This window comes from Alligator mississippiensis, chromosome 2 (genome assembly GCF_030867095.1).
Source record: "Alligator mississippiensis isolate rAllMis1 chromosome 2, rAllMis1, whole genome shotgun sequence".
Taxonomy (NCBI): Eukaryota; Metazoa; Chordata; order Crocodylia; family Alligatoridae; genus Alligator; species Alligator mississippiensis.
In genome coordinates, this window is record NC_081825.1 from 157,260,546 (window position 1) to 157,282,989 (window position 22,444).

At 46.3% G+C, this 22,444-nt stretch overlaps 1 protein-coding gene across 6 annotated transcripts in view; it reads left to right on the top strand.

Moving 5' to 3' along the window:
• BMPR1B (bone morphogenetic protein receptor type 1B) overlaps window positions 1-22,444 on the top strand; it is a 517,894-nt gene that overhangs the window by 237,922 nt on the left and 257,528 nt on the right. Inside the window, exon 1 of one of the 6 annotated variants that reach the window (XM_019488078.2) lies at window positions 18,256-18,332. The exons of the other annotated variants lie outside the window; for them this stretch is intronic. The gene's annotated coding sequence lies outside the window, so the exon portion shown is untranslated. Of the gene's footprint in view, window positions 1-18,255; window positions 18,333-22,444 lie in introns of those variants that run through there. 6 annotated transcript variants of the gene reach the window in all.

Consider the following 22,444-nt stretch of genomic DNA (forward strand, 5'->3'; position numbering starts at 1 on the left):
TCTAATTGTTGTCAGCAATGTAGTTTCTTTAGTTTCAGCAGGAATGACATCTATCTCAGGAGCTACAAATCCTGAACTTAGTTGTCTCAATCACTGTTGACTGTACTGTTAATTATTAAATAATTGAATTTTGAGGTTATAGAACAGGAGGACAGGTGGGAAGAGTATGGATGGAGGAAAAAGAATGGGTTATTTGTTACCATACATATGCATTTAAGTTGATGCCAGGATCCTACGACTAAAGATATTTCAATAGTATTTATTATAGGAGTGGAACAAGAAATCAATCAAATCTATTTAAGAAGAAGCAAGACCCTAAGGAGTTAACTTTTCCAGAAATTGGACTTTTAATTACTGTTTTATTTTATGCTTTCCCACCAATTAAACCATCTTCTGACTGTCAGTACATATGCTGGCAATATGTGTTTTAGAAGGAATTTGACTCTAACCCAAATATTTAGTCTGTTTCAAACGAACCCCATTCACTGCATATCATTACTCCTGATTTTCCCTCAGCTATGAGTACTGTAGCTGTCCAGCAGTATTCATCCAACTGGGAGGGCAGGCATGCAGCTGTCTGGGAAAGTCAAAAGTCAGAAATAAAATGAGCTACCTGTGGGAGGTTTGAGTATCTCTAGATAAGTGGCATCATTCACTCATACTGAGTGCCCTCATCCTTTGCCAGTGAAAAAATGTCTGGATTCTAAAACAATTTCCTAATTTATTATACAGTTATAAACAATTAACCTGTATAAAATAAATATAACCAAAATGTATTTTGCTTTCTGGCCAGACTACAATTTAATGCAATTGGAAGTATTGTTGCTTTATTGTAATTATGAAGTAAAAAAATTAATTATGTGTCCAACAGTAAAAAAGAAATAAACCAAAGCCTCCAAAGCATGATCCTCATTTGTATCATTTACTTTGAGATAGCACACATCTCTGAGGCTGTGGTGAAGCTATTGTGGAAACAAGAAGTAAGTAAATGCTGCTAGTGTGGCAATGGTTTTAGTTACTTTAACTTCAGTTGTTCTTGTGAGCAGTGATGAACAATTGTGTGGTGCAAAATCAAAGAAAGACAGTAACTTGTGTGGGCTATTTTTGGCCTAGAAATATTCAGGGAGAAAACTGGAGCTTTTGTGAAAAAGGATAAAGAAACACTAACAGGAAAGGAGGTGTTGGAAAAGCAGAGCACAGAGAGGGAGAAAAATAATCTGAAGAAGTGTTTACAATGTATTTGCTGGAACATGGGATTACTTTTCTAGGTGGATGCTATTTTTGCCCAAATGCTAAAAGTAAGCATTACAGCACACTGTTGAATAGTTGCTGTGCTCTGTCCTAAAGGTGGCTGTACTTTGGAGGTCAGTGAAATGATTCCTGGATACAGTGTGTGTCTGAGTACTTTATGGAGAATATGAATATCCTTCAGAATGAAAAACAGGTTATCAGTGTAAGATTGTTATAGCTTCTCATCATTACAGCACTTATTTTAGAATCCAAATGGTAAGAGTCATGAAGCAAAATTCTTCCTGGTTGATTTAGCACTTTAAGTGAATGACTGCCTAATAGATTTAATAAAATACCACTTTTGGATCACTTTTGCATAGAAACCAGAGGTTAGATTTTCAAAATTGTCTTGGAAGCACAAAACTAAAGTCACCGATGTACTTTTGAAAACCCTACCTTAACAACTTTTGTCTGGAGTATGTTATGACGGTGATAGGGTGCTAAAGAAAAGTTTAATAGCTATTTGGGAATTCAGAGAAGGATCTTCAGAGAAATATACTGTGGAGATTAGGGGCTTTCCTCATTAAAAAATAAAAAATGTTTTCTTGAAAACTGAAAGAACATCCAGATTTTGTGGTCCAAACTCAGATCTGATGTATTGGAAAAAAGAATCTGTAATATAGTCAGCAAAGCAGAATTTATAATGCACAGCAGATCTAAGGCCATGATATCCCACTGAAGTGTACAGAGCAGTGATTTCTGGATAGATTGGGAATTAAACTTGTGTTCAGGTATGTGTGTTTGGTGACATCCTGTAATCTCCCAGGGGGGCTCTTGCTCAGGACCCCCAGCCTTGTTTTGTCTCTCTAGTTACCATTTGAAGCCAACCCAGGCATGGCTTCTTGATGATATTCAACACCAGATGAAATCTGCCAGTGCTGCCTTTGGATGTCTCCAAAATCTTGTCTTTGATGACCATGACATCAGGACCGAAACCAAACTCCTCATCTACTATTGCTGTCTGGCCCCTGTTGTATGGGTGTGACACTGGAAAATATATCAGAAACACATGAAAGCTTTGGGATATTTCCATCAGTGATGTATTCAGAAAATTCTCCATATCAACTGGAAGAGCATTCTGGCTCAACCAAGCACCACCAACATTGAAGCCATGTTTCTATAGCACCAGCTTTGTTGATTAGAACATGCCATAAGGATGCCTGACAACTGGCTCCAGAAACAGGTCTTATATTTCCAATTCATCAGTGTTCAGTGCTCTAGAGGTGGACAAAAGAGGAGAACCAAGAGCACCTTGAAGACCAATCTGAAGAAATGTGATATTAACATCAATTCTTGGGAGACTCAAGCACTGAGTCCTCTCCAGTGTGTTGTCAATTGGTATGACAAGGCATCAATTATTTTGAGCAAACTTGCCTCTCACTATAACGATGATGATGGGTGAGATGAGGCAAACAAAAGGAAAGAATTATGACCCGACATCAACAGGATATACTCTTTTCTCCCAGAACTATTTTCTGTCTCTGCAGTCAAATATGTGGATTTCAGATTGGCTTCCTCAGTCATCTGTGGACTCACCAGTGACTCCTCTATTTACTGGAAGACTGTCATCCTTGTATCAAGGAACTGCAGATGACAAGTGTATTATCAAAAGAGTACCTATTACAGATGGTAGTATAAGGGTGATGCTATGGCCCATAAATTGTGCAAGAGGCACAATAATTTCTTGGAATAATATCTTTTATTGGACAAACTATGTAGTTGGTATAAAGATAAAAAAATTTTCAGTGCAAGACAGTCCTTCATCAAGTTTCTGATCACAGGAAGCCAGGCACAGCATAGTGATACACAGCAAAGGAGAGGGTCTGAGAGAAATTCTTAGGCTTAGCAGACAAATGATTAGCAGGAAAAAAGAAGCTGATTACTGAGAAATCAAGGTCTATTCAAGGGGTGGAGGGTCAGTCTCACCTTCCTTGTGTGGAAATAATTTAGGAGTTGGATAAAGTATAATGTGCCATAAACTCAATATCAATCTTTAGTCCTTGGTTCTTAGTGTCCCTCCAGCTTATGAATTTTTGTTCCCAAGTTTACCTTCTAAAGGTGTTAAGTAGATTTCCCCTGAGCATGAGCATAGTGAGTTCAGAGAGAGAGTGGTTGTTCTGTGAGAAATGTGCTCCTAATGGTGTGTGTATGTCTCTGTCCTTTATTTTTTTCTGTGAGATTTCATTCTGGTGCATAGTTGCTATTTACTTTCACCCACATAATGGGCATAAGAGCACTTGTTATATTGGATCAGGTGCATCACATTTCAGGAGACATGTAGGAACCATGGCTTCTGAAATTTTTTTATGGGCTGGAGGTGTGATAGTAGTGGCAGTGATGTGCTGACAGATTAAGCATTTCTTGCCAAGGCAAAGCTGTGTTCTACTTGATGAATATTGGGCAATAGAGAGTTTGCTTCTGATGATGAGTTGGGCAAGGTTAGGGGGCTGTTTGAAAGCCAGGAGTGGAGGGGCTGCAGATACTTCTCTCAAGGTCTGATCTTTGTTGAGTATAGGTTGTAGTTGTTTGGTGACTGTTCTGATCAGTTACTGTGTGGGGTGGTGAGTGATGACCAGGTGCGTCTCGTTGCAGAGGGTTTTCTTTTTCTGCATTGTAGCAGGTTACTGCAGGGTATTTGGATAGCTCTTTCAAATGTCTGATCTATTTCTCTACTGAAATGTCTTTGTTATATATGGACAGATTTTAAACTGGTCAGGTGGGCATCATGAATGGTCTCATCCAAGCAGATATGGTGGTATCTGAGGACTTGGCTGCGGATAACAGCTTTTTGTTTGTGACCATAGCTGTAGCCATGATTTGGAGAAAGTGACAATTGTTGAAACTGAAGTTGTCATGGGTGAGGATGAAGTGGATGATTTGTGCACCATGTTACACATTTGAGCCTGCTCCATGTTCTTGAAGGTATTTTAGGCCGGCAGCTGTGCCTTCATGGTGTGGAATGTTAGTGTACAGGCTGGTGACATACATGGTTGCAAGTATGGCCTTCTTGGGGAGGTGGTTGATGTTCTGGATTCTGTTGAGGAAGTCTGCAATGTCTTATAGAAATTTGCTCTTTGAGTGAAAAGTGGTTTCACCATAGTTTCCATGAATCCTGATAGTTCTTCACTGAGGGTACCATACTTGGATATGATAGGTTACCTTCTTTATGGATCTTTGGGAGTGTAACAGAGCACAGGGTGTGCTCTGTTACTCACAGGGGCATGAGCAATCAGTAAAGCAGTCCAGCAGTAAAGCAGTCAGCACAACTACCTGATTAGGAACAGGGCCCAGCTGCTCCCTATAAGAACAGGGCTCTGAGCAGTAAAGCCAGCAATTTGCTGGTAGCACCCGGGAGAAGAATACCACTTGGCGGGAGCTGCTACTCATACCATCTTGGAGGTACAGGGTAGGAGCTGTGGGGATGGCTGGAGGCTCCTGGTCCTGGGGCATAACCTCCAGCTACACCCTGCTGGGGTAGGATGGTGTGGTAGGACTGCCGGTGGCAAGGCAGTCCTTAGGAAATGCCATACCTGGGCCTCCCTAGAAAGTCTCAGCCCCTGCTGCCTTGTGGGTGACCTCATGGAGGGGAAAGGCTAGGGGAGCACACCCCAAAGAACAAAGCAGGAGCCCAGGTTCACAGTGAGTCCTGAGGCAGGGCCCAGGTCAGGAAGGAACCTGAGGCAGCTTCCAGGCTCACTGTGAGACCTGAGTGGCATTAAGGAGTCAGATGTGAGACTCCAGGGGGTGGGGCCTTAAGCCAAGGGAGCTAGATACAAGGCTCCTCAGGCAAGGGAATAAGGAGATGGTTGAGGCCCAGTGTGGGGCACGGGATGAGTTTGGCGATTGGGGAGCCCAGTGTGGGGGCATGTGGGATGAGGCCCCAGAGTGGAGGCATGAGGGGTCCCGAGGGTACACAAGAAAAGGTAGGGGCTGGGAGCCCTGAGTATATGGTTTTAAGTCCCAGTGTGAGGGCACAAGGATCATGAGTCCTGACATGAGGCTCAAGTGCCTATATACTAATGCTAGGAGCATGGGAAACGAGCAGGATGAACTAGCGCTCCTGCTTACACTAAACACCTATGACTTAGTGGGGCTAACGGAAACCTGGTGGGATTCATCCCACGACTGGGCGGTACATATTGAGGGCTATAGATTGTACAGAAAGGACGGGGGGGGAAGAAAGGGGGGGGGTTGCGCTCTGTGTCAGTGAGCAATATACATCAACCCTCATCAAGACGGAATCCAAGGATGAGGAAGTAGAAGGATTGTGGGTTAGGCTACTTGGGGGGCAAGGAGAAAGGGATTTGGTGGTAGGGGTCTGCTACAGACCCCCACATCAAGGGGAAGAAAGAGATTCGGGGCTCCTGAGGCAGCTCTCGGAGACCATAAAAGCTAAGGAGGCGGTAGTCATGGGGGGCCTAAACTACCCGGAGATAAGCTGGGAGTCACAGACAGCAAAGTCCCACCGCTCACGCAGGTTTCTAACCTGTGTACAGGACCTCCACCTGAAACAGGAGGTACACGGTCCCACTAGGGGGAATGCCATACTGAATCTGGTATTGGCAACAGGAGATGACATGGTAGCGGACCTCCAGATTGGTAGCCATCTGGGGGACAGTGATCACCTAATAATAGAATACACCATAAGACATCGAGTGGGTAAGGTAACTAGTAGGGTGAAAGTGCTAGACTTTAGGAAAGCTGATTTCAATGAACTCGGGGGATTAGTCAAGGACACACTGCAGAGTAGGAGATTTGAAGAAATGGAAGCCCAAGAAGGGTGGCTGTGCCTTAAGGAAATGATCCTTCGGGCACAAAGCAAGACGATTCCCGAGCGAGGCAAAAGAGGGAAAGGGGCCAGGAGGCTTCCCTGGCTGACCAGAGAAATCCAGCGCAGCCTAAGGGACAAAAGGGGAGCACATAAAAAGTGGAAACAGGGAGAGATCACCAAAGATGAATATATCTTCTCTGCTCGTGCTTGTAGGGAGGCAGTTAGACGGGCCAAAGCTACCATGGAGCTGAGGATGGCAACCCAAGTAAAAGACAACAAGAAATTGTTTTTTAGATATATCGGGAGTAAAAGGAAGGCCCAGGGAGGAATAGGACCGCTGCTAAATGGGCAGAAACAATTGGTGACGGACGGGGGGACAAGGCTGAACTTCTCAACGAGTTCTTTGCCTCAGTGTTCCTAAGTGAGGGGCACGACAAGTCTCTCACTGGGGTTGTAGAGAGGCAGCAGCAAGGCGCCAGACTTCCATGCGTAGACCCTGAGATGGTGCAGAGGCACTTGGAAGAACTGGATGCCTTTAAGTCGGCAGGCCTGGATGGGCTCCATCCGAGGGTGCTGAAGGCACTGGCCGACATCATTGCAGAGCCACTGGCGGGAATATTCGAATGCTCGTGGCGCACGGGCCAAGTCCCGGAGGACTGGAAAAGGGCTAACGTGGTCCCCATTTTCAAAAAGGGGAGGAAGGAGGACCCGGGCAACTATAGACCAGTCAGTCTCACCTCCATCCTTGGCAAAGTCTTTGAAAAAATTATCAAGGCTCAAATTTGTGAGAGCCCGGCAGGACAAATTATGCTGAGGGGAAATCAGCACGGGTTTGTGGCAGGCAGATCGTGCCTGACCAATCTAGTTTCTTTTTATGACCAGGTTACAAAACACCTGGACACAGGAGGAGGGGTGGATGTTGTATACTTAGACTTCAGGAAGGCCTTCGATACGGTATCCCACCCCATACTGGTGAACAAGTTAAGAGGCTGTGACTTGGATGACTACACAGTCCGGTGGGTGGCGAATTGGCTAGAGGGTCACACCCAGAGAGTCGTGGTGGATGGGTCAGTTTCGACCTGGAAGGGTGTGGGCAGTGGGGTCCCGCAGGGCTCGGTCCTTGGACCGATACTCTTTAATGTCTTCATTAGTGACTTGGACGAGGGAGTGAAATGTACTCTGTCCAAGTTTGCAGATGACACAAAGCTATGGGGAGATGTGGACACGCAGGAGGGCAGGGAACAGCTGCAAGCAGATCTGGACAGGCTGGACAAGTGGGCAGAAAACAACAGAATGCAGTTCAACAAGGAGAAATGCAAAGTGCTGCACCTAGGGAGGAAAAATGTCCAGCACACCTACAGCCTAGGGAATGACCTGCTGGGTGGCACGGAAGTGGAAAGGGATCTTGGAGTCCTAGTGGACTCCAAGATGGAAAGGGATCTTGGAGTCCTAGTGGACTCCAAGATGAACATGAGTCGGCAGTGTGACAAAGCCATCAAAAAAGCCAACGGCACTTTATCGTGCATCAGCAGATGCATAACGAATAGGTCCAAGGTGATACTTCCCCTCTATCGGGCACTGGTCAGACCGCAGTTGGAGTACTGCGTGCAATTCTGGGCGCCGCAATTCAAGAAGGATGCGGATAACCTGGAGAGGGTCCAGAGAAGGGCCACTCGTATGGTTAAGGGCCTGCAGACCAAGCCCTATGAGGAGAGACTAGAGAAACTGGACCTTTTCAGCCTCCGCAAGAGAAGGTTGAGAGGCAACCTTGTGGCTGCCTATAAGTTCATCACAGGGGCATAGAAGGGTATTGGTGAGTATTTATTCACCAAGGGGCCCCCGGGGGTTACAAGAAATAATGGCTACAAGCTAGGAGAGAGCAGATTTATATTGGACATTAGGAAGAACTTCTTCACAGTTAGAGTGGCCAGGGTCTGGAACGGGCTCCCAAGGGAGGTGGTGCTCTCCCCTACCCTGGGGGTCTTCAAGGGAGGTTAGATGAGCATCTAGCTGGGGTCATCTCTACCCAGCACTCTTTTCTGCTTATGCAGGGGGTTGGACTCGATCTATTGAGGTCCCTTCCGACCCTAACATCTATGAATCTATGAGGGTATGGGGACTGCAAGCTCCAGTGTGAGGGCACAGGAGTGAGAGGCCCGATGTGGGGCACTGGTGTGAGGGTCCCAGTTTGAGGGCATGGGAGTGCAGATGCCAGTGTGAGGCACTGTAGTAATATGGACGCCATCTGCAAGGCATGGGACACAGTGTAGGAGAAGTCGGAGTCATGTATATAGGCCCTTGGCATCGGGGCAAGGAAATGGGCAGCCTCCCGTCTTGTTATTACTTTTCAGTTAATATCATCAAAGGCATGGCAGGTGAGGTAGGAAGGTGGTTAGCCTTGAGACAAGTGGGTGGGCTGACGGTTTAGCCCCAGGATGCCCACTTGTTACAGGGAGCATATGGAAACTGCTGGGATGGAGGGGAAGGGAGGAGGTAGCATGGGGTAAGCTGAAGTAAGTTCTTCTGAACCTGGCATGACAAGGATTTGATGATATTTTCCAATTCCAGAACAAATTCTGGTATGGAGTCCTTCCCAAGGTCTTTGTAGCATTTTGTATTGGAGAGTTGGCTGTCACTGATGCAGTTGAGGATGACTATAGTATCACCTGTTTATTTACTGTTTCATTTTTGGATCTTAGAAACTGTATGGATTTTCTCTCTGAGGGGCAGAGGTTGTTGTTATCTTGACTTTAGTTTAGAATTTTGCTGTTAGCTTTCTTCCTTAAACAAGTCAATGCAGTAGTCTAATGTGTGGTTACATCGCTTGGGAGGTGTCCAGTCCAATGTTTTATCCTTGTTTTCTCAGTTGTGACAGGAGAGTTGTTAGTGGTGGTAGAGTCCTGGTTGTAGAAGTATTATTTTTCAAGCAAAGTTTGCAGAATTATTTTAATTCTCCACATATTAGTATCTCGTCAGGTTTATTCTCTGGGCAGAAGTTCAAGCCTTTGGAGAGTGCAGATATTTTAGAATGGGATAGTGTGTGTTGCAGTAAGTTGCTCATGATGGTGTTCTGGGTGCTGGTGTCTTGATTCTCCCCCCTGTTGCTGGTGGGCTGCCTGTGAGGTGGGCTCCTGTTGTGATAGCTGATTCTACTTCTTCTCATGTTGGGTGGCTGTTATCAAGTATTTTTTTCGCATTTTTGTTGAAATATACATGACTCACGTGCACACATGACTGTATTTTATTGGTTCATATGTGCTATGTAGAGTTCATCTTCACTGAACTTCTGTGGGATAGCCACAGCTCTGACTATTTAAGTGTGCCATGTAAAATATATTTTTGCTCCTTTCCTTCTAAGTGTATTAAATTACTGCTCCTTAATGGGGCTGTATTTGTGGCACTGGAGATGGATGGAACTCCTTTCCCTGTTCACAAAGAAGTTCAGTGTGGTCAGTGCAAGTGTTCTGCTACCTTACCTCGCCCGACTTGGAAGCACCGCTTCTAGGGATGTGAAGATAAGTAATAGAGTCTCTAAGTCGATTTAGTTCTTAATTTCTTTTCATAGTCTTACCAACAGTAATGACAGTTGTATTTAACTGTTTTAGTTTTTGTGATACAAACTGATTTCATTTAGCACATTGAGCAGATCTCAGATTTTACTGGTAATGGTTTGATAGGTGCTGTATTCAGATCAGTCCTCTGTGCAATGTCTTTAGTAACTGTCAGATTGGTCTGTGGAATTCTGCTTGAAATGCTACAGAAAACTTCCTGTTTATATCAGCTAAAACAAGATGTATGTGGCAAATATAACACATGGTAGTTAACTATGTAACAGGTTACTCCAAGTCACCGTTTGTTGGAAAGTATTCATATATAGCATGTTCCATTTTTCCTTTTAATTTGCAGTCATTAGGTTTTTAAAATACATATCAAATATGGCATACACAGGTGTTACCAAATTACTTTGGGGTGTGCTCATTTATTAGGGATAGTTTCTAGGGTCTTGGTGATTCTGTCAATGTGCTGCTTGTGTTACTATACGGAGCTGTATTTCTCCCTTCTGCAAGCCCTCACCCCCAGTGGAGCTATCTTGCAGGACTCAATCTCAATGGGACTGGGTTCCTCCAGTCACCAAATCAGTCATACACACAAACACACACAAATTAACGTGACACGCCTGACCTGGCCGGGCTGATCAGCATGGACAGGCTGACACCCTCATATGCCAAGAATCAGTTCATAAGAGCAACAATAAAATGCAGTCAAACACAAGCACACAGGTAAACAGAATCCCTCTGAATCCGGCTGGGTGTCCAGCTGACACCCTCATGGGCCAGCATTCAGTTCATAAGGGCACGTCTGAGTCAAACTGGGTCAATCAGCCTGTACAAGATGATCCCCTTATGTGTTTCAAACTCAGCACGTCCCAATCTTTGGCCTCTTGATGAGCAGACCCCACAATAATTTAGGCTTCACAGGGATCTTTAGCATAGGTAAAATAAGCGTTGCTGCAGAGCACGGGAGGAAAGAGAAGCAGAGAAGGAAAAATATACCCAATTACTACCAGTTTGCCTATAAAAGTTATTTATTGCTAAGCATATGAAATATATAATAGTACTAGTAGTAATAGACATGCAAAAGAAAAACAAACACAAACAATGACAATACTACCCTGGTTTCACTAAGTATTTGGGGAAACTTAACTCAAGCTTAACTAATACAGTTCAGGTTCAGAAGTTTATGCCTGGAGAGAAGAGAGAGAGAGAGCGAGTGCTGGGATGTCACCTAGTCCACGGTACTCAGGCTGCAAAGCTGACAGGCACAGTCCGTAGCACAATCCTTGAAGAGAGAGATGATCTGTTCTTCCAGCGTCCCAAGAATGACAGGGGATGGTGTCAGCACAGGAGTTTTTTTCCTTCTTCTCCGTCTTTCCCCTTTTTGCAGCACATACACTTATAGATTTTTATACCCTCAGTTCAGCTGCTTTGAAGCACCCTCAGTAGTGCAAATCATTGTCTTTTCTATTGACAAGGGGTTATCTGGTTTGGACCATCTCAGGAAACTGATTGATAATCAGGAAACACTTAAGATTAGGGAGTAACCCAAATACTTGGGAGCCAGCTTGAGATTCCTATGGATGGCAGATATACTGATGGGATATCTCATGGTTTGTTCAGGAACAATAGATAGCTTGCAGCATCAGGATTTTGGATTTTTACTTGTTGTGCACAAGCCTCAGCTTAGCATGACTTTTCCAGACTTACTATAGTCTTTTAACAGACTTAAAGCAATTATTGGGGTGCTCATAACCTTTTGTGGAGAGGACTTCCACCAGTCATCTCGGGAAAGATATGACAACACCTGGGATTAGGGCTCCAGCAGGCTGGATGCTGTGATGAACCCTTAACCATTGTTCAAATGTTGCCCATACCCACTCGGACTTGGTCTCTTGCCTCAGCATTCCCTAACTCGGCAACCGAGTTTTAGTCAATCAAGTTTAAATAGGCCTCCCATAGTGGGACCGGGGAATGTACGGCCCGAGATGCCTATTAAACTTAGAGCTGTGTGTGTGTGTCTGGGGGGGAAAAGTCCTTAGCAAATCCAGATTAGAACTGGTCTGATAAATGCTGAGCTGGGTGTGTGTGAACATGGGTTGATTAACATTGGAAGCACAGATTCCCCATCATGCAGTGCTCTCCTGCTTCTCTGGTCCCAGAATTCACTGCAGTCTCTGCTTCAGTCTTTCTGTTCTCCATCTCTCATGTAAATGAATGGTCATCTGGTTCCATCTCAGATGTAAATGAGACCTAGGGCAGTTGATTCACTCTTATCACCCTTATCTGGTGAGGGTCTTAGGTGCGTCTCTCATTGCATCTTAATCAGTTTCGTTTAGGTAGAGGAGGGGAGGGAGGGGTGGTGTGAGTCCTTTGTGAGTCAGACAGACTGCATCCTGTGCCAGGGTTGCCCAAGAACACAGAGCTGAGACGTAACACAGGTCACAGCACTACAATAACATATCTGATCCTCCTGATGAAAATTGACTATAGTTCATTAGTTGTTCACCTTTGGCACAAGGTGAAATATATTTGTATCCAAGAATTTGGACAGGCATGGTAATTTAACCATGAGACGATTTACTAACAGACGTGGTAGATTCTACATTACCTCAAAGTATTTAAATCAAGACTGGATGTCTTTCTAAAAACTATCCTGTAATTTAGCCACCCCGGCTTTGATGCAAGAATTATAGCATGACATTTTATGGCTGTGACGCAATAGGTCAGGTCAGGGTGATCACAGGAGTCCCTTCTGGCCTTAAAATGTCTGGTGGCAGATGTAATGCTTTTCTTTATTCAGTCCATAGAAACTCAATTATGGGATCATGACCTGTAAGTTGTAAATATCATAGAAAGATTGGGTTTGTAAATGAAATATGAAGTACCTTCAATCATTTTGAGCACAAATAGAGTCATGACTTGATACGTTTAAGACTTGATTAGAAAATGTTAAAAATTGAGGTTATTTACATAGAACTGTAGATGTATAGATTTGGAAGAGAATATAGGACCCCACACATGGTAACTACTTGGGCACATAGTTGGTATATCTTGACTCAGTCTGTGTTAGCCCAGGATTCATTTCTGTTGTGTCAAATCCTTCAGCCCCTTAAGTGAATAATTAAAGGGAAAGTGATAATGGAGGTACTGCACTGTTGCCCCACAGAGTACTGTGAGGTTGGGAGACTAACAATCTTTCTGAAGCAAAATCTACGTAGTGCAGTTTGTTCCCTGGCAAAGATGAGGCTATTATGTTGTTTATGGAGGAGCAGAATTATTGATGTTGCATTACCTACAACACTGAACCAGAATGTGTTGATTTTATATATGGACTTCCTTTGTATGAAAACATTTTGATCATTACAGTTATGCATGTCCAATAAGCATTTAATTTTATAACAACTGTCTTAATTGATGCAGTATTTATTAATTTTATGAGGATATATGGGAAACTGAAAACACATTCCACAGATTACTTTCTGCCATGTATGCATTTTGGTTAACCTTTTTGTTTCTTCAGAAGCTATGTTACAGTATTGCTCCAGTTGAAAAGAACAAACGGCCTATTTATTAAGTGTTCATTCATACTGTTTCAGCTAATAATGAATAAGTACTTACAATAATCTGTCAACAGTAAAGTTTTTTTTGGAGTCGTGTATGATCTTCCTGGTTAGTCCCAAGAGCCCAAAGTATTTATTACTTGGAAACAAAGAACCTTAGAGTCAAAGGTAAGTAACTGTGTGCTGAAAGAGCAAGAGCATGCCTATAAACTGGAGTATGGGAGAAAAGAGTTTATAATGGATAAATGCTCTGTGTACTCAGTGTTCTCTTTCCATCCATTCCTCTGTAAGATATTTTAGCTAAAACTCATAGTTCCCTGAGCCCATTTTCTTAAAGAGTAAGTTCATACATCACATACATTATACATGTGTTCATTAGTTTATAAGGAATGTAACACTATTGCATGATGATTTTGACCAAATATATAGGGATCAATCTAGTAAATGGCTGTTGTTGAGTGTCATACTTTACTGTTGTGAGTAAAACCAGTGTTTTGTCTGTTGGGCCTTTAAAATGTGCCTAAGTAGAAGCTATACACTTGTTTTTTTTGGAGTTTTGTTTCAGTATCCAACCTAGAAGTCTCACCTGCCTATTAGTCAGTCAGCTTCCCCACAGCATTCTCATCTCTCTATCCTGACACTCCACATGCTACAAAGCCCCCATCATTATTTGTGTAACCCAGCTCTGCTATACTGCCTGTAAGTGAGCCAACTAATGATGATTTGTGTCTATGGAGTTGACGGTCATTAATTATATGATTTTGTCAAGTTGGAGCTTACCTGCACAGCTAATCAGATGGTTTTATTTTTGGATATGCTGATTTTCCTTGTCTTGTTTACTCTTTTTATTGTTCCTCTAAGACACTTGATGAAGCTTACTCTGTGTTAGATAGGGATGTGTCACGGGTCAGGGTCCCCAGGGTTGGCTGTGGTGCCCCTGGTAGCTCCGCAACCACACAAGCTCCACCTCGAGGGCACCCTTTGGCTTCATCTGCCATGTCTTGATGGTAAAATAATGAATCAGGAGGCTGCCTGTGGGCCTTCATGTGGCCTCAGTCTGCTGAACCCCACAAGAACTCAATGGTCCTTGGGTCCTTCGCCAGACCTCACTCCAATACTGTGCTGCACAGGGCACCTCAAGCCTTATGAGCTAAATGCATGGCTCCAAACCTCCCCTAATACCATGCCCCATGCCTTGTGTTACATGGATGTTGTCCACTCTGTTGGTCCTTGGTCTACTTGGCCTTCACCCCTTTAATCTGGCTAGGCCTTCTAGCCTAGGCCTATGGTGTAGGACCTGGCTCTGAGGCACTAGGTCCAATTGGTCTCTTACTGTCGCTGAGCCCCCAGCCCCTGTCTAATGGGCCCCTGGCCCCTGTCTCGCTGTGCCCTTCTGGTGCTTGGGTACTTTGTGTGCCTGCATATCCCTGCCTCGAGCGTGTGTAGCTGTGCTTCTCTGGCACCTGGCCCTCAACTGCTGTTCCCCACTGGCACCGGCCCCTCTGGTGCTGGGCCTTCTAGCCCAAGTCTGCTGCACCCCTCTGGTACTGGGCTTTCTGGCCCCTTGTGTGATCTGTGCTTTGCACACACTCCACCTGCTATGGGCTCTATAACTACGTGAGCCCTGAGTTGGCTGCTGGCAGGGCTCTGGGCGATCGCATGCATCTCTGGGCACTAATGAGGCCTCTGTACTTCCCCTTACAGTAGGGGTGGGCAAAATGGTGAAATTGGTTGGCAGCCAGACTCCATTTGCCAGCAGCCCCTGCCCACATGGCTGGGGCTGGTCTCCATGGAGACCTCAGCCTCAGTTGCACTTTGATAGCACAAGGCTTGAATTGCCATGGAGACCAGCCTGGGAAGCTCTGGCAGGGCGGGGCAGGGCAGCGGGCTGCTCCGGAGCCACTGGGTTTTTGCGGTGGGGGCAGCTTGGTGAGGGCCAGGGCAGAGCTGCAGTCTGCAGCCTGTACACTCCAGGCTGGGGCATGCAGGCAGCACGTTGTGGCTGTGCTCCAGCTTGGGACCATGCTTTCACTCCTTTAAGGAGCCAGGACAGAGCTGTGATCTGCTGCCTGCACATCCCAGGTCTTGAGTGTGCAGGCTGAAGATCACGGCTCTGCCCTGGTTCTGGCTAAGCTGCCCCTGCCACAAGATCCTAGCAGCTTCAGAGCAGCTCCCTGCCCTGCCCTGCCCTGCTGTGCACCCTGCCAGCATGGCAACCTCAGTCTTGCACTATCACAGCACACCTGCAACTGGGGTCTCCACGGAGACCAGTGCCAGCCATGCAAGCAGGGGCTGCTAGGAAATGGAGTCTACTGCCAGCCAGAACTGGCCTGTGGGCTGGACTTTGCCTTACAGCCTCATCCCAAACCACTGGCACAGACAACAACACAAACATAAGCCCCTGAGCTATAAGATAATAACTAGTGTGCCTCCTAGCCCTGGGTATTTTATGTGCTTCTGAAGCCTTATTAGTCTTGCAGGCAGCAGATCAAGCAACCAAATGTCTCCAGGTAGCTCTTTTGCACAGAAGCTCCTTCCCCTGGCAGTTGATACAGAACTAATCCCTGCCAGCACCAGCCTTGGGCTTGTATGTGTCCAGAGCCCTGCTTCCTCCTGGTCAGCTGACTGCCTATAGGTGTCAGCTAATTACCTCATTAGCCTGTTTCTCAGGCAACCTGCAGCTATAGGGCTCTGTATAGCATGCAGGGCTCCCTGGCTAGGCTGCTTCTGCCCCTAAAGGAGCAGGCACATCTTAGTGCCCTGCGACAGGGTGCACCGATAGAGATTTTCTCTGTTGAAACCGGTAGCCAATTATTCACCAGGCATATTGGCTGATACCAATGCAATAACCAGTTTACAGGAGCACAGCCAGGTAGCATGGAGAGGTAAGTCTGTGGAGGGGAGGGCCCCATGGTGAGGGAGGGAGTGGAGCATGGGCTGCGGCTGGGGGCACTGCCCAGCCAGGGTGGTAAATGAGATCCTGGAGCCAGGGTGGGGAGTAGGATAGAGCTGTGGGTGGCTTGTCCAGGGGATCAGCATCCCGACGCTTAAAAATGGCAGTGGGAGTGCTTGAACTAAAGCTTGTCAAATGAGCTTTAGTTCAAGTGCTGCTGTCACTATTTTTAAGTGGGAAAGTTTTAGGAGCAGAGCCGAGCAGGGTGAGAACAGATGTGGGCTGCAGGCTTGGGGCTTGCTGCCTTTGTCCTGGGATCTATGTGCTGGCCATGCCACTTCCCCTGCCCATCTGGTGGTGGGAAACACAACTTGCTGTCCCCCCTGGCACCAGGCAGGCAGGCAGGGGGTGTATGACCTGCGCAGGGTTCCTGGGGCAAAAGGCAGCAGGGTGGAGAGCCCTGAGTTTTCAGTATGCCTTTGCCACATGCATGAATCCAGGGTGACACATGCCCCCCATGCCTCATAGATTCATAGATTCATAGATGTTAGGGTCAGAAGGGACCTCAATAGATCATCGAGTCTGACCCCCTGCATAAGCAGGAAAGAGTGCTGGGTCTAGATGACCCCAGCTAGATACTCATCTAACCTCCTCTTGAAGACCTCCTTCAGGGGTGTGCGCAGTGACAGGGAGCCACCCCTGCCTACCCTCCCCAAGCCTCCTAGACAAGCCATCCGCAGCTCTGTCCTGCTCCCCACCCTGGCCCCAGGGTCCCATTCACCACCCTGGCTAGGCAGCTCCACCAGCCCTAGGCCCTGCCCCTGCCCTACTCCCTCTTTCACCATGGGGCCCTCAATCTGCTCCCCCCACACTCCTTCCTTGCCCCATGCCCCCTTCCCTTCTACAGACTTACCTGAAGGATGCTGCTCTCCACACTGCCCAGTTGTGCTCCTGGTCAAGTGCATGCTGCGGCTGCGTGCATGCACGTGGCATCTGGGAGCCCCAGCCAGAAGGCATATTTATCAGTACATTATTGGCTACACTAGCCAAAAATGCCAATAGCTGATAATGTTAATTTTCCTTTTATTGGTACCAATCTGATATGGCACTGATATGTCAGTGTACCTCTGATATTAGATCATAAACTGTTTGGGATGGACTATCTCTTCCTTTCTGTTTGTGTAGAGTCCCGCACCGTGAGCCCCCAGTACTGTTTGGGGCCTCCGGGTGCTGCTGCCTTTCAAACAATACATTGTACTTGATAGTTTGTCTATATTTTCTTATTGGGATGGTTCATGATATGTTTAATTTGGAGGACAGATTTCTCTGCTGATTGCTGCAGCTTTAATGTCAAAGGCTGTACCTTCTCTGATCAGATGTAGTTCATTGGTGGTCCCAGGCAACTGATAAAAGAAGTGGCACCCTTTGAAATTAAAGCCACAGAAAACAGCTAGGACAGCTCAGCAGTCCGATGCAGCTGTGTACTGTGGCTATAGATGCTATCACTATCATAATTTGGGGGAAGTTACTTCATGTATGCAGGGAGGTAAGGAACTTCACGTATGCAGGGAGGTAAGGAACTTCACCCTACAAAGAATCTGGGGCCTGTTTTACTATTATGTCTAAGCATACATTTCAAGTCGCACAGAATATTTTACATCTTAAGTCATTGGGGGCACATTTACATAAATCGTTTGTTGCAAAGTTGCCTAGTTATCTCTGCAGTAAAGTCCCAACATCTACACATGCAGCCTTATTAGGCTGCAGGAAACTACTAAACTCCACTGCAGGTTAGTACTTAGTTAGTAATTACACCTATATAATCAGTGTAGGTGTATGAAAATGGACTTCAAATTTGTCACACCTGAGGAAAAGGAAATAATTTCCTCATCTGAGTGGGGCAAGGGTCTAATGAAAAATGTTTAAAAATAGCTGGAATGTCTGGAACTGCAATTTCATACTACACCCAGGTTGATTTAGGCCCTCATCTTTCTGGAACACTTTAGTGAATTGCAGCTATGTGTAGTTTACTATGTGTTGGCTTTCAGATATCATTAAAACAAAAATGCTTGTCTGTCTTGAAAGTGTATGTGGCAATGCACCTTTGGTGCCTGCCACTTTAAGGACTAGACCAGGCAGCCACCAGATGGCTGATTGTGGTGGCCATTTTCAAACGCAGGCCACACATAAAGAGTACAGCTGGCTGCTAGCAAGGGAGGTGGCAACGTCAGCCAACTGAGCTCCTGCTCAGGGACCTGGAGGTAAGGGAAGGGGCTATGGGGAGGTGGAGGCTCCTGTTGTCCTGGATAAGACATGAAACTTCACCCTGCTGGGGAAGGGAGTCCTGGTGAGGCTCCTAGTGACTCCTGCAGGAAATGTCAGGCCAGTTACCTCCCTGGTGAAAGGCGGGAAGGGGTGCCTTATAACTCCAGCCCCACATCCCTGGTGGTATTCCAGCAGAGCAGGGGGAGCCCAGGCTCGTTAGGAGCCCTGAGGCAGAGTCCAGGCCAGAGGAGAGACCTGGAGCCATGCCCAGGCAGAAGGGTAAAACCTGGGGGTGTGAGTAGAGACCCTGAGAGAGAGGAGCGATGGAGAGAGAGACCTTGAGTGAGACAGGGATGATGGAGAGAGAGGCCCTGTGAACGGGTGAGTGAGTAGAGGCCCTGGGAAGGGGGCATAGTGAAGAGGAAAGATGCCCAGTGGGGGAATGGAGGCCTGGTGAGGGGCCAGGAGTGAAGTGGGCTAACAGCTGTAGAGATGCTCAGCAAACATTCAGGTGAGGGAAGCAGAAGATGCCCGACAGACTGCACCAGGGCTGACCGAGGTGCGGAGAGACCAGCCCAGAGCCGGGTGAGGTCAGGTGGTATGAATGGCCCAGGAGAGTGGGCAGCATGAAAGAGACTGGGTGAGAGCTGGCAGGGTGAATGGGACCCCGGTGAGAGAGGGATGGGTAAAAGTGGCCCTCCAGGGTAGTATGGTAGAGCTACAACTTTGTGTCCAGTTTGTTCTGGACCTAGGTCAGAGAGGTAACACACAGCACAACATCTGCAAGGCATGGGGCATGTACAGGGATGGTCAGAGCATGCACTTATGGCCCTAGTCATCAGGGTGTACAAAAGATAGTCTCCCGCTCAACTAACAGCTGAATTTTATTTTCATCAAGGTGTGGCAGGAAAGTGGAGTGGGTGGATTGCCCAGACAGGGGAACACTGGAGGTGGAGACCTAACAGGGTACCTAACAGGGTACAAAAATCCATTGATAAATGTGTAAGATAAGTGACTTACCTGTGTTTTATTGACCAAAAGTTGTTCCTCTCCTGGTGCGCCATTGCACTAGTTGGTTGCAGTGATCACAGTGACAGCTAAATTTTTGTGGTTCTAGGCTCATTAACTGTGAGGTGCTTGTTGAAGATGCTGTAAAAATATGGAAAGTATCTTATGATAGCCTATTCAATAGGATGTACAGTGAAATCCAAACATTTCTTTGTTAACCTGCTGTTAGCCTTGGCCATTTTCAGGGAACTTATGCTATGCTGTGTGGCAAAAGCAGAAGGCCCTAAAACCTGTTTCAGAGTGACTTTTTGCAGATGTTACAACTAGTATGATCATCAAAGTAAAGGAAATAGAACATGGAAAGTAGCCTTCCTAGCTGGAAGGGCAAGTGCTAAGAAGTCCTGTCTCCCAGAACTGTATTTTTCATAAGGACTCCAGACAGCTAATTGTCATAGTCCAAGTCCATAACCCCCCCCCCCCCCCCCCCCCCAGCTCAGTCAGTTTCCAGTGCCTCAGTGAAACAAAGAAATTTGAATAAAACCTATTGGAGAATAATTATTAAAATAAGTCATATATAAATGACTTAAGCCATGTGTAGATGAAACAAGGGGCGTGTGCATGATACTTTAAAGTAGGTTAAATGCTTTTGCACCGCCTTAATGGTGTTGGTGTTTGCACGCATCAGCAGCATATTGCGCAGTAATTCCAGCCGCTGTACCAAATTTGGCGGTGTAATGCGCCTTAAATGACTCAGGGTGTAGCAAACTAAAACTCTTCCTCCTCTGAGTTTTAGTTTGCTGCCCTACAGCCATGGAGTGAAGCACTGGGCTCTGTGCTGCTCAGGAGCTCTGCAGAATCCTGTGCAGGCAGCTTGGCAGCAGCCCAGGAAAGGAGGTTCCTCCTTTTTTCCCTGGACCCTGCCTGCCTGTCTGAGCTGTACAGGGGGCCAGTGCTTCCCTCTGTGGCTGTGGTGCCCCCCAGAATCGCCCGAGCCAGGTGCCTGTGAGCGGGTGCTGCCTGGGGGGAGGGGGCTGCTGCTGCTGCATAGGGAAGCACCAGCCCCTCTCTGCAGCCCAGGCAGCTCGCCCTCCCCACCCCACCACTGGAAGGGCAGGTAAGTTCAGGTGTGCACAAAACGAGGGTTTAAAGGGCCCTAAATTGAAATGGTGTTTTTAAAAACCCACTGCTTCAATTTAGGGCCCCTGTTTCGTCTACACACGCCCTTAAGCAGAGGAAGATTTCTGGGGATGCCTCAGCAAATTCAAGACAACCTGCTGCTAGTCTGTGTGCAACTCTTCCATCTCCTATATCTCCCTTAGCTGGTCTAGGTAAGACTCTGTATTGTGCTTCTGAAGGTAGTTAGGCATTGAGACAACTTCTTATTTTCATGCTTCAGGGTATAATCGATAAAAAGTGGGGTTATATACCTGTCTCTTGCCTCCTTGTCTCACTTACGTGCTAGTAATACCATACCTGCTAAGAGAAAATGGAGCATTACCGGGAAGTGTAATTGTATCTTGATTTAGTGTATATAAAGGGCAATCATTAAAGGAACTGTAACTGTCCCTTAATTCTGTGCCTAAGCTTTAAAAGAGTTCTGATCATAGGCTGTAGTCTTGTCGCTCTAAAGACTGAGTGGTAACAAGTTATGGTAATAGTTTCATTCTCAAGAAGTGTACTTTTAAAAGGGCAGCATTATTTTTAAATCATATTAGGTTAAAAATTGTAATGTTGCTATGTACAGCAATATACATCTATTATATCCAGTATATGGGGATTGATTTTAGTCATTTTCAATTATGTTGACTTCCAGTGGATCAGTTAGAAAATAACTATGATGAACAACATTAGACTGTGCTCTCTGTAAACACCTGCCTTTTGGTACATTGTAGAGTAGGGATGGGCAAAGTCTGGCTTGCGGACTGGATCCAGCTGGCTGGGGACTCCATTTCCAAGGCGCCCCTGCCGCATGGCTTGTGCTGGTCTCCATGGAGACCCCAGCTGCACCTATGCAGGAAAGCTCAAGCTGAGGTTTCCATGGAGATCAGCCTCAGCAGTGCTAGCAGCACACACGACAGAGTAGTGCAGGGGGCTGGTCCGGAGCCGCTGGGAACTCGGGATGGGGGCAGCTTGCTCCGGAGCCAGGGCAGAGCCGCGACCTGTAGCCTGCATGCTCTGGGCAGGGGCACGCAAACAGGGGGTTGCAGCTCTGCTTTGGCTCAGGACCAGGCTGCCACCACTGCAAGGAACTGGGGCAGAGCCGCAATCCCCTGCTTGTGTGCCCCTGGCCAGAGAGTGCAGGCTACAGGTCGCGGCTCTGCCCTGGCTCCGGTGCAAGCTACCCCCATCCCAAGTTCCCAGTGGCTCCAGAGCAGCACCCTGGGCTGCTGGTGTGGCTGAGGCTGGTCTCCATGGCAAGTCCAGCCTGAGCTTTCCTGCGCAGGTGTGGCTGGGGTGTCCATGGAGACCAACACAAGCCATGCAGGCAGGGGCGGCTGGGAAATGGAATCTGGCTGCCAGCTGGATTGGCCATTTTGCCCACCTCTGTTGTAGACAGTAGATACCCTGCCCTGGGGCAGAGCAATTCAACATGATTTTTAAGCTGGGTAAATACTTACATTTCTGAGCTCCTTTGTGCATTTTGGATTCATGTTAACTATAAATAAAGCTAGTACCCAGTTTACATGGATTTAATTTTGTATATAGTTGGAATTTCCCTTTCACTTGGCTGAAGTCATTGACTTGACATTTTAGCTGTATTGTAACCTGGTCTCTTGACTTTGTTATATTTGACTAATAGATTAATCCATAGGTCAGAAGTCTGATGGGGTGCTTAAGTAAGTTTTATGATCCTCATTGTGGGAGGGGGACAGCTGGTTTCTATTGCTGGGTTGGAGTAGGAAGTGCTCAGACATCTAGTTACTGCAGAATTCCCTTCCACAGCAATATCTTTGATTTTGGAAGGAGGCATTAGTAATCTTCCCTTCCCTTATCTCTTAGCTGCTTTTCTACTGGGCTGCAGTGTACATGTAGTTTTTTCAGAAGGGTTATGCAGGGATGTGCAATTTAAATATGGTGCGTAGAAAATAAGTTATGTGAA